The sequence below is a fragment of the Acipenser ruthenus genome, chromosome 24, assembly GCF_902713425.1.
Source record: "Acipenser ruthenus chromosome 24, fAciRut3.2 maternal haplotype, whole genome shotgun sequence".
In the NCBI taxonomy this organism is placed as follows: domain Eukaryota; kingdom Metazoa; phylum Chordata; class Actinopteri; order Acipenseriformes; family Acipenseridae; genus Acipenser; species Acipenser ruthenus.
Window position 1 is genome coordinate 17,451,525 of NC_081212.1, and position 16,832 is coordinate 17,468,356.

Here is a 16,832-nt window from a genome sequence, read left to right on the forward strand (position 1 = left end):
AGATCCCACAAATTAAATTTGCTGGCTCTCAGTTCCCAATGTTTATAAAGGAAACATTAAGAAAGAACTACTCAGGCTTTAGTTTTAGTTTTGATCCCCAATCCCATTTTCAATTCAAGTGGACCAATTGTTCCATCTTTGTTATGGTGTAAAGCAAACTGAAAAATTAGCAACCTCAGGCAGGAGAAGGAATAGCAGCCAATGGTTTATTAAAATGGTAATAAAGGTTAGAATCCTTTTTTTTTACACTACGCAGATGCCATTAACTTAAAAGATAGACTAAGATCAAATTATTTCATGAAGATGAACCTCAAGCAAACATGAACCTCAAGCTTTCAACCAACGAAGCACTCCAAGATTAACTCATTAAACCTTTACGTACACCGCATAACACGTGTACACACCAAGGAACACACTCATATGGATACATACATCGAGTCGTACGCCTAGAGAAAATATCATTAACATGTGACATTCACACACAATTACACTATTACAAACTTTAATGATAGAATAAATAAGGCTTACACCTTTTCTTTCTCTTATAAATATAAATGCATTCTCACATGTCCCTAACTACCCTGCCACAAAGCTATTGACTATTTAAAAACATGTGCAATGGCAACTGTTTGTAAAGGTGTGGTATGGTCAAATAATAAAAGTGTAGACACAACAACAGGTTTAGTAAAAGTACAAAAATATCTTTATTTTTGTGATACAGATAAAAGTTTCTGAATCATTGTTTGTGATTGAATGGCTATAGGTTGTATACATTGTATATTAAACAAGCTGAATCATCATAATGTTGCAATACCATACAGTATATAGTAAGAGTAATACTGTGTAATAAAGCAAAGGCAATATTCAAGTAATAAACAATCAAGAGATAAGGCAATAGTGACCTCCTATTAAAGAATTACAAAAACACATTCATTATCTGTGCAAAAAATACAATACAAAAGATCGGTTCATTGCTTAGAACGAGCATAAGTGCATTTATGCATGCCATACATACAAACCCACTAGCAGAGTAATCAAGCACTGTGTAATGCAGCATTACTCAACATTGTTATCTATGAAGAAAACCAGGGTAATTCAACCTGAATAATGTAGTTCCAGAGCAAACCTATAAAGCATTTACATGGATTGGCCAAACTCTGGTCACAAGTGTGCTGTCTTTCACAGGCCTCTGCAGGTAAGCTCTTTTTACAGTTGGGAATGGGTGTGTGCAGTTTGGCTCTCAGGTCAGCAGTCAGCCCCCCTGCTGGACAAATATCCAAAGAACACAACATTCTACCTAGTACAGAGGAATGCAATAATGTAGCTGCTTCCTGAATCTAAATGGTCTTGTATTCCTCTCAGAAATGCGATTCTTCAAAATAGGGCACTGTCAGTTTGATGGAAGATCTTTTGATAGTTTCAGAACACCCCGTGTGTTTACAATAATCACGTTACTGATCATTTATCTTATCCTGTGTTGTACCTTTCAGCATAATCCCAGGTCATAAATCGTCAAGGGAATGAAATCAAACCCGTCTGACAGGATCCAGCAAATCAGAAGCTGAGTTCCAGGTTTGGCCTGCAGAACTGGTGCTTTATTCTGATGTTATTTTATAAAGAACTGTGAGTCCTAGTATGTGAAACACAGGAAGGGAATTGATAGTGTTTGGCTAGACAATTGACTTCATCTGATTAAAACATGTGGAAAACAAAAAGATAAACACTAAGGGACTTGTGAATGATGTTATGCCGATGTAAGACATTTTTTTAAAGTCTTGTTCATCACATCATAACAGCACATGTAAAATGCCTCTAATTCACCAGATCCAAATTTCATCTGCAATATGCCAGTTGTTAAGACAATTACAGTGCTCCCCTTTATAATGCTGAAGTCGAGAGCCTTACATAAGAGACCATGACATTTGAGTTCCACCTTATAAACTAAATGACAGTGCTAGTGTAGCGGCATTATGGGGAGAACCACTTTATAACTTGTTCCATGGTATAAAGGTCCACCTTATAATGCGGGAGCACTGTAGTCAGTTTTAGCCCCAGATAATATTGATCTTCCTTGCCCTGACTTCTATTTTCATAATAAAAGATAACTAAACAATCCCATGGACCTGTAGCTATAAAAAGGAGCCAAAAAGGTGTTTCAGTCAGACAGGTGAGTGTTAGAGATATATCTCACTCTTGGATCAAGTTAGTGTTTATGAGTCAAAACAACTGTTTCTGCCTCTCAAATGAGATATCAAATTGCAATTTAAATTCACCCTGATTTAAAAAAAATACTACACAGTAATAAAACTTAACCAATGGAAGATCCTAAAACATCCTTTCACTGTGGCTTCATACTTTTGTAGCAAAGTGAGATCTCTGAGGGCTTCTGGAAGAGACCCTCACACATAGCAAAGAGAAAGGCAGCACTGAAAGTAAAAAATAGTCTGAAAACCTGCATTCTGATTACTATACAGCAATACCCTAACCTCACATACACATAGCTGCTGACTGCAATTAACACAGTCAGTCGAGCAAGGTTACAATGAATAACAATAAGGAGTTATTGTACCTAAGGAATGGGGTGGGTTTTCACAGTCAGTATGGCCGTCTATTTTTAAGCAGGTCAGGTTGCTTACCACGTAATCATATACTGTACTAGCTGAGAGTGCAGCATTCATCTCATAGAAATATTCTGTGAATTTCAATTCATCTTATCCCAAAGATACAGTGAAAGCTACTTGTCCTGTTGCTTGAAAGTAAAACATTCTGTTTTAAAGAGCAAAATGAGAATCAACCTTAGCGTGCTTAAAGTAATTGTAGCTAAAGTAGTTTAGCATTGTTTTCCATGGTTTATGTTATGCTTTACCATACACCTCTGTGCTTTACCGTGCTTGCCAATGCATTTACCAAAGATTCATGAGGGCAAATCTGTATGCAAGTCAGCTTGGTGAATAGTATTGATGCCCGAATCTAAGACCCCTGCTTGTTAAAATACATACCTGATTTGAATGTGGATTTGGACTTCAAATATTAGATTTGAGTGAATCTGTAGATTGCTGGGTGGAATAACTCCAATCTAACAGGCACTGGCAGAGATCAAAGAACATGCACTCTGGAGAGTTAGGGTTGAATAAGAACAGTTTTTACTACTGATTTACTGACGCTGCCTCTCATACAGTTAGTCCAGTAAAGAAATAAGACAGGATTTCAGTCCTAAGAGCTGCTTTGAACCTCTCTAGAAGTATTGATATATGAGATGATACCAGCTTACAACATCCTAGTGCACACGTCCCTTTGTCAGGCCTGACTAATTTATTGTAAATCAATGTTATTTTGTATTAAAATTTTAAATAAAACATAATAAATTCAATCTATCATGGGTCTTTTGGAATATGAATGTTGTAAAATCAAGTTTGTTAGAAGGAAAATCACTTTAATAAGACAATTTGTTTACATCCCCCAAATAAACTTTATTTACAGTATAGAAATTACAAAAGTGTTGTAAAAATGTAAACATCACCATATACAGTATCTTTTAGTAATACATTTAAATAAGTTGTGTTCAAATGTAGGCAACATGTGCTCTCTCAATTAACTATGTTCTACCCACAAAATAAATGCAAGGAGACCATAAAAATGTATTTAACTACACAATAGCCTTTTTATTTAAAACTAGTTATTTTAGCTGTGGATTTAAATCACAAGAAATGCGAGTGACAGTGTTGTCTAGTCTGGTACATGCAGGTTTGAGAGCTTCCCTCACAACTTTGTAAGTGCACCTATATCTTTAACAAGCTAATTTAACATGAGACGGAATCAAGCACAGGCCTAAGGAAATTAAATTACTGACAAGCCTGCTACATCACCTAGTTCCCATTAAACTAGATAAAATAAGATTGTCCTAAATTCTGGTTCTCACTCATTACACCTACAAGGAAGAAAATGGTCCTAGAGTAAATTACCACCTATACTTAAAGGCAGACACACACGCACCCACAGAAACTGATACACAGAATTCAATAAGAAAGACTGAATCTGCCCCAGACAGCTATATATAAATCCCTCCTTCTCCACAACACCAGCCCTAGTTAATAGGAGAAATCTGTACTTCTCAGCCTTAATGCCAGTATTATGGCTCTGTGCATAAGCAGATTAAGTTAGCCCTTCTGCTGCAGGGAAAGCGAAAGCTGCTTTGTGTGTGAGAAAGAGAGAGAGAGTGTACTGATATACAGTATCAACATCGGTCCCTCTCTTTATTAAAACACTACAGGACACAGAAGCAGAAAAGCACACAGAGAATCAACAACGCTCAAACAATAACAAGGCATCCATGACAGAGTCACTTACCAGAGAGGTCCTTCAGTACCACATAGAGGAAGAAAGCAGTTTCTGATTTTCTTCTTTTTCAATTCAAAGGAGGCCAGTAGTGATCGCTTCCCTTCTCTTGCTGTCTCCTCTCTCTCTCTCTCTCTCTCCTCGCTCTCCCCTCTCTCGCTGTACTCAAAACGAGCAACACTGAAACTGCAGTGCAGCCGTTCTGTGTCTTAGATACTTAACTCTGGATATCAGCTTCTCTGACTCAAGAACAAGAATCTAGTGAAGTCTAGTTAAGAATATAGTGTAGTCCTGCTCTTCTGACATATTGGGCCATGCTTTATCTAAAATGCCATCATCCTCAGTTTAGCTCTTTAGCAATCTCTCTTTTAATTCTGTGACACAGGTTTTATTCCAAGCTTTTTACAGCCAACAAGCTGAACCAGATAGAAGGGGTAATAAATTCCTCAGAGGTTGTTTGGTTCCTCAATGCAGACACAGCAGGCACAGACAAGGAGACACAGCTTCCAAACAAACAGTTCATTCCCTTTCTCTTTTTTTGCTCTCTGTCTCTCTCACTCCCCCTGTCTCCTCTGGGAGACACAAACACACACACAGAGAGCAAAGCTCGTCTTAATTTCAGGACAACCTTGGCTCTCTGTGTACTGATGGTTACACAGCAAAACCGAGGAACATCGGTCTCTCTCTCTACCTCTCTCTGTCTGTCTCTTTGACGGTTCTGCTTTGCCTCACAAGCCCTCTTAACCCTTCCCAGGTCCATGGTACAGGGATATCTCCTTGGGAGTGAGGATAGCAGAAGTACCCCACAAGGAAAGATGGGGGAGATAATAGGCACTTGGAAAGTTAAAGATAGGGTGGAACAATGGGGATGACAGTTGAATCTGATCTTAAGGGTCAGGGTGACTCTATATTAGATGGGAGCAGGCAGACCTGATCTAAAAGAAGGGACAGGGTGTGAGATTACAGTCTAAATGCCCAATTGGGGGTCATTGTAAGTAATAAAAAGTTTTACTATGCTCTCAAAAGAGTAGAACCAATGATTCAATAAGTATAAAACAGTTTGGTAAAATGTTAATTCCTATTGTGTTTGAAGAAAACAGAATAGGTCATGGCAGCCATTAGAAAAACAACAAATTAGCTGTTTTCCCCTTTGGAAAAAAAAAATGTAAAGGTAATGGCCTATACTGTAATTAGTAATTCCTTATTAATGTGATACATTTAGATGTTCATGTGCTGGCTAAGCATAACTAGTGACTTAATCTACATCTACAGTCGCAGACAAAAGCATTGGCACCCTAGGCTTATTATACCATAATTCAAGGTAACAGATTAAGGACCAGCATTTAGTAAACTTTAACAACTTTTTAATAAAACAAATAGCAAAATAAAACATTCCTGGTAATATAACAAATCATCTTTATCAAAAAACCAACACACTTATTTCACTTAAAATATTTGTTCATGACAAAAGTACTGGTGTCCCTGTTTTAGTATTTCGTGTGTCCTCCTTTTGCTTTTGTTACAGCTTTCAGACGCTCATGATAATTCTTAACCAGTATGTTGAATCTTGTTGGTGAAATCTGGGTCCATTCTGTCTTGCATATGTCCTTCAGCTCTGATTGGATAACAATGCTTGGCTAATATTTTTTTCAGATCAGTCCAAAGCATTTCTATTGGACTGAGATCTGGTGATAGCAAAGGCCATTCCAGAACATTTATCTTTGTTTTCTTCAAGAATTCCAGAGTTGACTTAGCTGTATGCTTTGGGTCATTGTCGTGTTGGAAGATAAACTGTCTGCTAATCAGCCTCTGATCATTGTACTTTGTAGAATGTTTTGATACATAGCTGCATTTATTCAATCTGTAATCACACGAATCTCTCCAGTCTCTGAACGGCTAGTTTATATGTATATAACTGTGTTTTTCATTGTACACACTTCAGACTATAGTGTCCCGTATAAATAAGCAGGCAACTTAATGCATAAAGCGCATGAAAAACGTGAAGTAAATGATCTTAAGGCTTGCCGTGCTGTTTTGTATGTTATTCCCCTCCCCCAGCTAAATTACTGTGTAATGGTTTTCAATCAATGAATATATTTTTACATTAGTTATGTTACATTTTCACAGACTTTTTAATGTAAAGGTGCCAATACTTTTGTCCCCTCTTTTGGGGTCTGCTTTCCCAGTACCAACTGTGAAGTCATATGGTGGTTTCATAAGGTCCACAGAGAGAGAGACACACACACAGACCAACTGCACCACCTAGCCTTAAATCTCAAGCCATACTGAACAAGAAACCTTTTCAAAATCCCACAACACAGCCTGTGATTATTCCTGTATATGCACAGCTCCACCACCACTAAATCGCCCTGTGTATTGAAAAAGGGCATTTGAGACTTGAGCAATCAGGTAACCAGTAATAATTAAGAAACCCTGGCAGACAGGCTCACAGGCACTGCTGTCGCGAAGTACCTTTTGACGAAATGCACCACATTAAGCAGGCTATAGACATTGACACATTAAGGGCTCAGGCACAGTTTTTTTTTGCCTGGAGACATCTAATGGCCAACGTGCTTGCAAGCCACTGGAGACAGCAATTAAATGTGCCAGCTGCCAGGTCTAGGATCTGATGCAACAAGCTGCTAGGTATGTATCAAGAAGGGAATTTGCTGAAACACACAAATATGCTTTTGGTATTGTTTAACCACATTTGTGTGCCCATTTATGATTGCTTTGACTTTTGGTACCTTCAGGACTTTCAAAACACGCTTTCAATGTCGGACTTCAAATACACTCCCTGCAAATTGTAGTCATCTGTCTTCTCTAAAGAAAATGTCACAAACAGTATAAGCCCATTCACACTACCACCTAATCACACTGTTAGTTGTGTTAGTTGGAAATACATTGTTAAAATGCAGCAGTGATGTAAAGTTGCAGGAGGTGTAGTTGATCACCTGATAGTAGCTTCACCACATTATCTTTATCAGAAATAGAACAATACCGTATTAGTCTAACTGTATTATTGTAATTGATCCTTATTAGTACATGCCAGAAATATTATGTATTACCCTGCAATAATTCAATAAACCTAGGATATTGTATAGTTATCAGCTTTGGTAGGTTCTGCAATTGGAGTGTGTTTCATTTCAACTGCACTATTTAGTTCATCAGTAAACAGAGTCTTCAGGGAGCTGGTCTAGTGTAGATTACAAATTAGGAGGAGAGGGAGTTTAGGGCAGTGGGATTCAGGGAAGGAAGTTCGGCTGTTGAGTCAGTCGGTCTTCTGTGAACACCAGGAAATTCAAGTACTCTGAGAGGTCTTCTTAGTTTTGTACTTTAAAACAAGGTAATGCAAACTGATTTGTACAAATCCAATAATAAAGAGTCAAATAGTTAAAACAGTTTACTTACAAGGGTGCTTCCAGAAAGACTTGTGTGAACAGCTTCCATGCGAATACTAAGACTGCCAAAATGAAGCAATTCCGTATGGATTTTTTTTTATATATATATAGATGTTTCTTTCAGTGAAAAACATTCTGTTATGAAAATTTTTTATCTAGATCAATAATGTCAGAGATTGTAAAGTCAGGGAACTTTTCATCAGTGCTGGGTGAACTTTTTGAGTTATTCAGTAACAATAGTAATAAAATATATATTTAAATCACACAAGTGATGCTTTGTTACTGTATCACTAGAGAAACAGAGCAAATGACTAACACGTTGTAGAGAGGACTCTCTCTCTCAGGGGTAAGTGTCTTGTCAGAACATGGGCCTGGTTGTTCTTAACATAGTGATTCTCATTTGATTGATAGGAGTGAAAATGGCAGACTGTGATGGAAATATAATGAGTTCTGGTTGAAAATCTCCCTCTCGACCTGTGAGGGTACTAAGTAGCGAAAGGGAAAGGCTTTGGACAGGTTGGCCTGACAGTTCATTCCCAGGGTCGGGAGGTCAGTCAGCCTTGAAAAAGACAAGACCGTTGCAGGAACGTATTGACCTGGAAGGTAAACGAGGTAGCAGCTGCAGGTAACAGAGTCAGCTGCAATCGTTTACCAAGGGGTCATGCATAATTGAATAAAAGGGGACGGAGAATTGTAAATCTTTTCCTTCGTTTTTGGTTTCGAAATAGACCCAGAAGGACCCATGCACTATGTATTAAAAGTATCGTGAGTGTTTGTTTTGTTTGTCTTGTCTATAATTGTTACTTGTGTGTTTATAGACAGCTAACACGTTCCGGAGCTGTCACTAAGAGCCAGCACTGAACCCGGAACAGCACTGCACTATGTGTCACTCTTTAAACTGTATCACCCACCACAAGCACTACAGCACGCACCCAGGACTGGTGACCGTGGTTGTATATTGTGGGAGAGATACTGTGTTTATTGTTTAGGGCTGCAATCCCTGTTACTGTTCTCCGTGTTTTACGCATCGCTGTGTATAACCAGAGTTTATTATTTGGTCACCAGACCTGGATTATAACGAAAATAAAATGTCTATTTTCCATACGGGATTACAAATCTCTGTCTGTTTATTCCTGCACTGCAACACCTCTGCACCTGTACATAATCAGCAACCACTTTGCCACACAGACACAGTAGATATGGAGGGGTACAGTTTGCAAGGGGAAATAAAACACCTTGTAGAGTTTACAAATAAATTGCATTACTTATCGTTCCTGTCCTCTGTGCTATGTGTACTGTATCATCACAATATCTCTCATATCTCCTGCAACAATATATGTCATCTATCCCCAGCTGATTTATAGTTGTTTACACAATCAATGGCTACATCTGGTCCCAAGTATCTAAACATAAAGTAGATTGCTTCAAATGTCAATTGAATAGCTTTTTTCTCTTACTATTGTATGCTGTTTCCACAAACTGAGTGGTTCTGTGCTCTGTTGCTGCAATATTAAATAATTATCATTACATACATGGTGGGGCTGTCAAAGTAAAACACAGGTTTAGAAAAACATGTTGATAACTCAATATTAGAGGTACACAACCCCAAATAGCTCAATGTAAACACCATGAAATAGAGTAGCGTGTCAGAGGGGGTATTCCACTATGGTGTTTATAGTCATGCTTATGGGCAGAGCAGCTGTAGCTTGTTCACAACGGGGGACTCAGTTGTCAGGCAAGATTGATGTAGGGCTAAGCAAACAAGAGCAAGCAAAGGTATGTTGTGGTACCCATTAAAGAAACAAGAGCAATTCAGCCACTCCTGCCTACTGTTTAAAGCCTTTTGGTAGTTTAGGGTAGAAACTCACTGCCCTGTGTCGTCCTGAAGCCCCGGTCACCATTACAATAGCAAGGGAAATTACATTGGAAGTGACTTATGCTTTAAAATGTAAACAACAACATGTTTTTTGGTTGTTTTTTAAAAGCAGACATTAAGGGGTTAAAGTAAGCTCTTCTCTCATAATGGGACCTGGCTAGGAAATGGTGAGAATTTAACATGGTCACATCACGCCGACCAAAAACCTTGGGAACATCACCTTTAATAGCTCCCCTTTAATCTACTGTCCACAGCAAGGAATTCATTGGGTCAATGTGACAGTGTGAAATCTCCCTGGAGACCAGCTTGCTGCTTAGTCGCATACACAGACGGTCCATTTAATATTTATCGAGGTCTGGAGTAATTAAACCCTAAAGCTGAATTCCATACAACTAGGCTGCAAAGACTCGTGAGATGAATTCCTTTACCAAGAAAAAGGGGCATTTTGTTCCAGAATTACAGGGACAGAACAGAAACACATTGCAAAGGCTCATTTAAAACAGTCACAATTGTTATGCGTTATAGAACAACGTTTTCAATCTGACTTATAAGTCAGGAAATTACCATGCATTTTAAGTATTCCCAAATCTCACTCCTAATTTTTTTTAACATCACACTTATTTGGATATTCTGTCATTGGCATGTCTGCATCATGCTACATTCACAGCACAGCTTCTGTAAGTGAAACACTCCAAGAGATTAAATTATTATTATTTGTTTATTTAGCAGACGCCTTTACCCAAGGCGACTTACAGAGACTAGGGTGTGTGAACTGTGCATCAGCTGCAGAGTCACTTACAATTACGTCTCACCCGAAAGACAGAGCACAAGGAGGTTAAGCGACTTGCTCAGGGTCACACAATGAGTCAGTGGCTGAGGTGGGATTTGAACCAGGGACCGCCTGGTTACAAGCCCATTTCTTTAACCACTGGACCACACAGCCTCCTACCAAATAAATCCTTGCTGATCCAATATAGTGTATGACAGAGATAACAAACAAATACACATCAGTTATACCTACCCATCCTTGGCTACGTACAGGTATTCTTATATACAGACCCAAAAAGTAAAACAATTGTATACTGTAGTTTTGTTGCACACACATTAAGAAATGGTATAGCACAATTACTGATACTCCTAACACAATAATTAAAACACGTAACGCACACTCCAAAAAAGTAACCAGTGAAATAAAGTTTAACCGAAGTGTTTTTTTTTTGTTTTTTTTTCATTTGACTCAGATTTTATGATTAAGTTCTGAATCTATTTGGCAATTGAGCTATACGTTATAAGAGTGTTGTATCTGCTTGCACTGCAGTGTTCCTTGTTGGGATGCTTAAACATTAATTAGCAACAGTTTACAGGGAGGGAACAGGTACATCAAATATTATCTTTTAATTGCTGTACTTTTCCTGCTGAAGTCCTACTGGCTTGGAAAGCAGCGTTGTTAAAACCCTAATGTCATTTGTAATGGTTATAGGAGAAGTTGGCCATTTGATATGTTCTATAATGGAAGCATTTGTATTCTTGAAACTAGCCTAACATTTCTCCTTGTAATTTGTATTTGTTTTATTGTGCTCCTGAAAGGCAATGTAAACATACCTGACTGGTGACTGTAATGGTGGTGTTGATTATGGATTATATGAACAGTAAACATTTAACAACATAAAGCTACAACTGCTGTTTTATTCGTTTTATGTTATAGTTTAGAAGCAACGTAATTTAGGCAAAAACGTAATTGTCCCATATGTCTGTTTTAAAAAAGAAAAGACGTGTTTGCTGTAACACATGTTTCTTTCACAATAGCACATTTGAAGACCTGTGTAGCTAATGGAAGTGCAACATGGGTAAAATGTATTTTGTTAGCTACAATTAATTTAAGATCATTAGAAAATATTTGTGTTGTTATCCTTTTTGCAAAAAAAGGGTAAAAGATAATCTAATGTCAAATGCATTTTTCCAATTAAAAACAATTTTACTTGTCCCCATTGCTTCACTATATCTAATGTGTATCTATAGCAACTTACTTGAAAAAGCTGCAACGTTACCATGCAAATTAACCACAGAATAAACTTTTATAGTCAGGGGCTTTTTGGGTGCACTTTTTTTTTTAAGTGCTCTGAACTCATTATATGTCAGTCATGCTCTAGACAGAACTGTCCAGGGGTGATCTCTGGCTAGCATCGGTCTCCAGAGAGCTGACCTTTTCACCGGCTCAGAATTAATTGGGCTAGTTTTATTCCATTAAGTATTTCATAAAGTTTCCTGGCAGGATAGATAAAGCCTTTGGCATTTTACAGCAGGATGTCAAAAATGTTTTACTGATACTTCCAATTAGAGGCTACAAACAGACTTGTTTTTACTGGGCGAGAGTTTTGTGTGTTCAGCAAAAAAAAAAAAAACATAAGCATAAGCCTAAGAAGTTAGGTGTCCCATTTATGGACAACAATATCACCATTAGGGCCCATATTATGCAAAGCAGCTAAACCATGTGACATGTTACACAACCGTGTATTGCAAGGGTCCTCAAGGAATTGTTTCAAATGAGTAATTAAGGGTATAGTTGAATAGAATAGCCCTTGCTGTTCACAACTGGTGCAGTGTGTATAGCCTGGATCAGTTAGCTGCAAACTATATGCTTATAAAATAGGCAGAATCAAAGGTGTATCATCATTTAAAACCTGATAGTATGTGACTACTGCAGGGCTAGGCAACCTTTGCTGTTCCATTGTTTTCCATTGCAGATCTTTGTTCCAAACACCTCCTTCACTATTTAATTGTTCCTGCTTAAGATCAATTAAATGATGAATTATCTGGTTGGAATGGCTGCTTGTCTTTCAAAAGAATGGACTAGAAGAGCCCAAGTTGCCTACCCTGAACATATTAATGATCATGAAACAATTCTTTTTACAAACCTGCCCCATTCCATCCTGACCTCTTTAGGGAGCATCTGTATTCCAGACTGCAGGAATAGGAAAAATCCTTGCAGACAACTGCAAGGTCCGTTACTAGTGACTGATGGGAGAAGGCACTGGCTTTAGAGATGTGTCATATCTGATTAGCATCTATCTGTACAGACAATAACCCACCAACAGTGAGCAGGCAGTTATGAAGGATGGATTATCACTGAGGGTGTCATTCTGTATGTTTCATATACATTTATTCCAAGATTTGTTTGACAAGACTGCCCCCCTCCTCGTGGCTAGATTCTACAGCTTGTAAAGAAAAACAGACAGCATCTTTTACAGCAGTCCCTAATCCCCATCCCTGAAAGCTGTTTTTACAATTATATCTTCCTGCGAAACACTGACTCAGCAAGAGAAGCATCTGCTCTGCTTGTGAGGGAGGGAGAGAGAGAGAAGGGGCTTCAAAAATAATCAGCATGTGCAATCTATAACTTACTTGTTAAAGTGATTGTAGCCAACAAAACAATGTCATTGATATTACCTGATATGCACTGCAATTCGCTAACTAGGTCTCAAGTGTGCAGCTTTGAATGAAATGCATGTTCATTTTCCATTTAAAACATCATATCTCGTACTACTTGAGGTTAAAGGAAGTTTCAATTTCCTCTGACTTTTCATAGCATTTACTGGGTGTGGCAGAATGAGGGTACTGGCCTGTGTATATGTGTGTTTTGTAGTGGTGGTGGGTAATTAAAGGGTTAATTCACCAGCACTTTAAAAAAATGTGAGAATGTGGTGGAGGGTTTAATTGATTAAGTGGGTGTAAATTGCTGCACAGGTGTGTGTATATAAGGGAGCACTGAGCACACAGGTTTAGTTGGTGTTCGGATTCTGGAGAGGGTAGATCTCTGATCCTGTGTGTGCGAGATCTGGGTTTGTTTAAACTGTTTATTTTGTTTGTTTTATTTAATAAATACGTGCCGTAGCGCTTTTCCATGCACATCCTGACTCTGAGTCTCCTTACCCCGGTCAGCCTGTCACACTGGGTCAATTTACACCAGTGTCTTCTGGTTGAAAGAATGTAACTATCTCAAAGCATGTCAGTCCACAGGGCAAGCAGTGGATTGATTACTGCAAGAACGTCTAAAAGCATAGCTTGCAAACAGAGATTTCTTAACCTAGAGTAGAACCTGATTTCATGATTTAAAAAACAAACAAAACATGCATGCTTCTTCAAAACTGCACATTTGAGACCTTTATAATGAATAGATATGCATGGTGGAGAAAATGCAGAGCTATTTGTTTGCTGCAATTACTTTAATGTTGGTTGGTAATATTTGTGACTATAACATAAAGCAGAAATGGCTGAGTATTCATGGCATTTTATTAGTATTTAAAGTAATTTACCCCAAACTGGTATTAGATAAATTGATATGCTAATTCATTTTGCCAAAGCAGCATTTGCTCGCTCTGGTGCACTGATTTAGCCCCTCACACAACAGAAACATCACTGGGAAAAGCATGCATATAATGACATTTTTTATTGCAAAACTCAGCACGGTTACACTGCAATGCCTTGGGGGCTTTGTGCATGTCTGTGTTGTCATGTTGAAGGGATTTAGCCAAAGTAGCAGTAGGGTGGCAGGATTTGCAGATATTCCAACAAGATGCCTCTGCGTTATTGAGCTGTTAAGAAACTTGAAACAAAGAGAAACTCTTTTCAAAACCTCGGATAAAACTGATATAAACACCTGCCTGGAAATGAAATGAGCAAAAGGGTTTACAAGGAGGGGGAGGGAAGCTAACAGCAGCAGTGTGGAGTAGTGGTTAGGGCTCTCGACTCTTGACCGGAGGGTCGTGGGTTCAATCCCAGGTGGGAGACACTGCTTCTGTACCCTTGAGCAAGGTACTTTGCCTAGATTGCACCAGTAAAAACCCAACTGTATAAATGGGTAATTGTATATATATAAAAAAATAATAATATTAATGTGTAAAAAATAATGTAATTGTATCTAAAAATAATATGATATCTTGTAACAATTGTAAGTCGCCCTGGATAAGGGCGTCTGATAAGAAATAAAATAATAATAACAGGCTGGATAGGATTTCAGTGACTGGGCAGCACCATACTATTCTGGTTTTTAGAAGTGAGAGTTTAGGCTGGTAAAGGTGTAATTTCCCTACTGTTTATTAGCACCAGCAACACATTTACCCCTACCCTGTGTGTAAATGAATCACTTTGAAAAGGTGCTTCACAATAAGCAGTCCTCCTGATTCAGAAAAGTGTATTATCCTGAAGACACATTAACAGACCATAACAGTTAGTATTAAAACAAAAAAAAAAAGATAATTAAGGAGTGGATGGAATTATTGACCTTGGTACTTCCTTCTGACAAGGATGACCAACCTATAAGATTTTAGGAAAGTCAAATTAAAACAATCCCATGAACATGCATGTCTGTTTTTTTGATACTGAACAGGCTGTAGTGTTCAAAACACAACGCATTATGTTCGTAGTTTCCTACTTTGTTGCATGAATTCCTGCAATATCTTTTTTCAACATAACTGCGATTGTTTTAATATTTTATTAACATATCCCTGGGCATAAATCATTTTTGACCAGTCGGTTTTCTTTCACATTGGTTATGCAGCTGGTCTTCTGAATTCACAACATCGGAGGCTTCAATACTACCTGTTCAATCAAAAACATCACTGGTTCCTGACTCCTCTCTCAGAGTTCAGCATTTTGATTGTTTACTTGTCCTACCTGCTTGCTCAGGTTCAGAGAGGCGGGGCAGACTTATGAATATGCTGGACAAGCCCCTATAATCACATCCACTTCACAGACCCCCGCTCACTTCCAAACAAACCTGTCACTTGGGTTGTGCTGGGTTACAATGGGTTAAACATGTTACAGTGGTCAACTTAAATTAAAATATTGCTGTGTCTTCTCTACATCACTGACAATCTGCCCAGACAGAACTCTAGGGTTAAATCCTTTGACACTGAGCTCCTGGCTTTTCCGTTGGATAATCTATTTTAAAGTAGATTATAGGCAGATTCTTCAGGGATTTCTTAAATCAGGAGCATCATGAAAATGGGCATTTTCAGGGGATCGTGGTTTTGGACTTTGAGATCAAAAGATAGAACATTCTATCCAAAATAGACAGGGTTATCTAACCATTAGCAATTCGTCCAGGCAACGAGAAGTATCCCATTAAAGAACATCAAACTCACAAAATCATTCCAGAAACCTCATCTAATATGTGTTACCATCACTTTGGAGATCCCGCACTTTTCTGTAGGAAAGAGGCACACGTGTATTTGATCTTAATGGTATTTTCATAAAAACTGATGAGTGTCATGTTTTCAATGTCAGTTTCTTCATGCAGCCTTACAAAGTTGACCGGAAGTGTAACATTACATATCTGCATGGAGCACTAACAACTTCAGATAAATGACCATTAAAAACCTCAACTTTACCATCATGTGTGTGTTTTTCATAAAGGAAAATCTGAGACCTATGATGGTAGTATATATATTAGGTAAGAGGTAAGCTTTTTCTGGAATTATTTTGTTAGCACCTTGTGCTTTAAGGACTCCTTTACAACAGCACTTAGTAGTCAATCATATAATAATAATATATGTTATATACATACGTGCACATGTGAAAAGTTACTTTATGGGTCTGAGGTGGGTGACAAGTTATAAACCCACACACTTTTTATTGAGCCAATCAGATGAGTATGCAGGAGAGCTGTATCCAATCCAAATAATGTAAGGCAAGATCTCAGTCAAGTGAGGCCACCTACAGCAAATCATAACAGTGCTGGCACATCACGTTCTAAACAACACCGCATAGACAGCGGCGGTTGTTGCCCGACAACTGGGACTGTTATACCCTGAGCACTGTGCTGCAAAAAACATGTTAATCAATAACTACACAAAATGAACCATGTCAGTTTCAAGTGCTGGAAGAACATGTTATGGCATTGCAGCAAACAGGTCTCCACTCCACTGCTTTCACTGCTAATTCCTTTTACATAGCTTGTTGGCAAGGCTATTAGTCTTGACTTAATACAGTGTGTGTTGGAGGGTGAGGAAAAGTGTGCCATACAGAACTGTAACAAGGGAAGAGAATAGTTTGGCTAATAAAGAAAAAAAATAGCTCACACCTTCCAGCATAGGAGGCCCCGTCATAGTACCATTTACATAACAGATTGATCTTGAGGAATAAAGCAATTGACCAAAGACCCCCCAAGTTATTCATCATGTTGCCATTCACTAAAAACCGCTTCTTTTTATTCATTATAG

General features: G+C 38.2%; 1 protein-coding gene across 3 annotated transcripts in view; it reads right to left on the bottom strand.

Annotated features, from left to right (window-relative positions):
* LOC117964194 (leucine-rich repeat and immunoglobulin-like domain-containing nogo receptor-interacting protein 1) overlaps positions 1-4,803 on the bottom strand; it is a 533,294-nt gene extending 528,491 nt beyond the window's left edge. For all 3 annotated transcript variants that reach the window (XM_058998459.1, XM_058998460.1, XM_058998461.1), the window contains exon 1: positions 4,348-4,803. The gene's annotated coding sequence lies outside the window, so the exon portion shown is untranslated. The remainder of the gene's footprint in view (positions 1-4,347) is intronic.
* Positions 4,804-16,832: the final 12,029 nt, after the last annotated feature.